The sequence below is a fragment of the Garra rufa genome, chromosome 1 (assembly GCF_049309525.1).
Source record: "Garra rufa chromosome 1, GarRuf1.0, whole genome shotgun sequence".
Taxonomy (NCBI): domain Eukaryota; kingdom Metazoa; phylum Chordata; class Actinopteri; order Cypriniformes; family Cyprinidae; genus Garra; species Garra rufa.
The window spans coordinates 53,157,481-53,160,778 of NC_133361.1; positions in this window are offsets into that span (position 1 = coordinate 53,157,481).

Genomic DNA, 3,298 nt, shown 5'->3' on the forward strand with positions numbered 1-3,298 from the left:
CGCTGCTGCTTACGGACACACGTCAGCGTGTGTATGCGTAGGAGAAGAATTGTTGAATAAAGTCATAAGTTTTGTTTTCTTTGCACACAAAAAAGTATTCTCGTAGCTTTGAAAAATTATGGTTGAACTACTGATGTCACATGGACTTTTACTGATGTCCTTACTAGGTTTCTGGACCTTGATCATGGTAAAACCCTTGCTGTCTATGGGAGTGTTGTAGAGCTCTCAGATCATCAAAAACATCTTAATTTGTTAAATGTTCTGGAGACAAACAAAGGTCTTACGGGTTTGAAACGACATAAAGGTGAGTAATTAATGACATTTTTTTTTATTTTGGGTGAATTATCCCTTTAAAAGTCTACTTCAAATCATACATTAGTTACATGCATTTTTTGTTACAGTTAATCTGAAGTGCTTTACTAAAAATTACTACAAAAATTACCTTCTATTTTGTAGAAATACATTCAGAAAGGAAATCGCAGCAGCATATTTCCACTCCTGTTGACGCATTGCGCCAGACCCACTTGGCAACTGCTGTCTTTTTTTCCACTTAATGTAGTTGTCTCGAAGTGACTTCCATCTTGTCCTGCACTCATTTTCTGTGAAGAGATAGAAATTAATTTTTATATTAATGTTTGTTTTACAGGTATCTGGCCTCAGGAAATTCAATCAGAACGCTTGCCTTCCACTATCGTATGGGGGAGAGCACAGTGGCTAAAGCCATCAAGGACACATGTGCTGCAATTAACAGCCGCATGATGGATACACACCTAGCAAGACCTACTGAGCAGGAGTGGAGGAATATTGCTTCGAAGTTTTCAACTAGGTGGAATTTCCCTAACTGCATAGGAGCGATAGATGGGAAGCACGTCCTCCTCTTTGCACCACCTCGTTCAGGCAGCCTTTACTTTAATTACAAAAAAACATTCTCTGTAGTATTATTGGCTGTGGTCGATGCTGAATATCGCTTTCGTCTAGTCCATATTGGAGAGTATGGACGGTCAAGTGATGGGGGTGTCTTTGCTGGCTCAGCCATAGGGCAGGCATTGAATGCAAAAATGCTGGAGGTGCCAGATGATCAGCAGCTACCAGGAGCAGAGCATCTGGGGAACATGCCATTCACCATTGTTGGAGATGCAGCATTCCCATTAAAAACCTATCTGATGCGGCCATACCCTGGTCGAGACTTGTCCACACAACAGCGCATCTTTAACTACAGATTGTCTCGAGCACGCAATGTGGTGGAAAATGCCTTTGGCATTTTGTCATCTCGCTGGAGGATCCTGCATAGCAGGATCATCATTCACCCTGACAAAATAAACAGCCTTATTTTGTCAACATGCCTCTTGCACAACTTTCTGCTCAAGCCAATGGAAGTAGAGAGGTGGTTAAATACCAGTGCTTCAACTACTGGATCAATGGAGAACATCTCTACTGCTGGTGGACCTCGTGGTGCAAGGGAGGCCTACACTGTTCGAGATAAATTCTGCTCTTTTTTCAACTCTGAAGGACATGTATCTTGGCAGAATGAAATGGTGTAATGATCACTATAGTGTTGCCTTACTGACTTTACTTTAATAACTTACTGGTATTAGATTTGACTACCTGCTAGATATCTTATTCCTGCTTAGCTCATAATTTATAATTAGCATTTCATAATTAGCATTTATATTAGGCTAGATTCCCATTCATCAATTAGTAGCATTTTGTATTATTATAAGCAATTTCAACATTTCTTATGGTGTAGCTATTAATATGATTTGTTTTCTCAATAAAAACTAATACTACGAGCTATTTTTTGTGTAAGGTATACTTATTTCTTTGTAAACTTCAATTATAATCGTATTCCTGTTGAGACAGTTTATTGGAGTCTTAATTCAACATGAGGGTTTGTATTTAAAATAAAATAATTGTCATTTTGTGGTCAACAGTATTTATATTTTTAAGGACATTATGAAATAAAGACAAAGCCTGTACTGTACATTTTTTTTATGATTGTACAGTACAATTGACGTTACATACTGTTGTTGCTAACTACTCACTATACATTTTACCTCAGATCGTACGTAAACAAAATTAGACATTCTTACCTGAAAAACCGATGACATCTGCAATCTTCCTCCACGCTGATGACTTCTTTATGTTGTCTTTAAAAAATCTATGATTGGTTGCAAATATTTCTGGGTATTTCCCTACTTCGTTGATTAATTTTTCATCGTCCATCGCGCTCCGCTACACCGTTAAATGGCCTGAAGTGAAGTGACGGTTGTGACCTTGTAAATCCAGTAGGTGGCAGTCAAAGACAGTGAATGTAATAACGACAGGCAAGTGTTACATAGGACTTTAGATTTTGCTTATGTAAAAATGTATTGAGAAAATAAAATATGAATGAATTATATAGTTTTATATTTTTTTTCAAGCTGTAAACCTAATGTAAGTAGTATTTTGCAGCAGTGGTATCTTGTTTTTTAATCTAATAGGACGATTTGAGACAAATATGATGTTATTTAATACAAAACTATGCAGATGGCGCTCTGTGGCGCGGCAGAAATTTGAACAGCTTCCTGAGTCGTAGCTGGGCGCCGCGGACAGACGCCGAATGGCGCCGCCGGTGTGCGTATGCTCATAGAAAACTATGTGTTCGAATTTTAAAGACGTGGCGCGACGCGACGCGGCGCTGCGCTGCGCGTTCGGTGTGCGACCCCCTTTAGCTTGTCATGTGCAGCTTAGGACCAGCACATGACCATCTTAAACCAGTTTATGACCAGCACATGACCAGCAAGGACCGGCTTAAACCAGCACATGACCATCTTAAACCAGTTTATGACCAGCACATGACAAGCTTCAACCAGCTCATGGTCAGCAAGGACCAGCTTAGACCAGCACATGACCATCTTAAACCAGTTTATGACCAACACGTGACCAGCTTAAACCAGTTTATGACCAGCACATGACCAGCTTAAACCAGCTCATGACCAGCAAGGACCGGCTTAAACCAGCACATGACCATCTTAAACCAGTTTATGACCAGCACATGACAAGCTTCAACCAGCTCATGGTCAGCAAGGACCAGCTTAGACCAGCACATGACCATCTTAAACCAGTTTATGACCAACACGTGACCAGCTTAAACCAGTTTATGACCAGCACATGACCAGCTTAAACCAGCTCATGACCAGCAAGGACCGGCTTAAACCAGCACATGACCATCTTAAACCAGTTTATGACCAGCACATGACAAGCTTCAACCAGCTCATGGTCAGCAAGGACCAGCTTAGACCAGCACATGACCATCTTA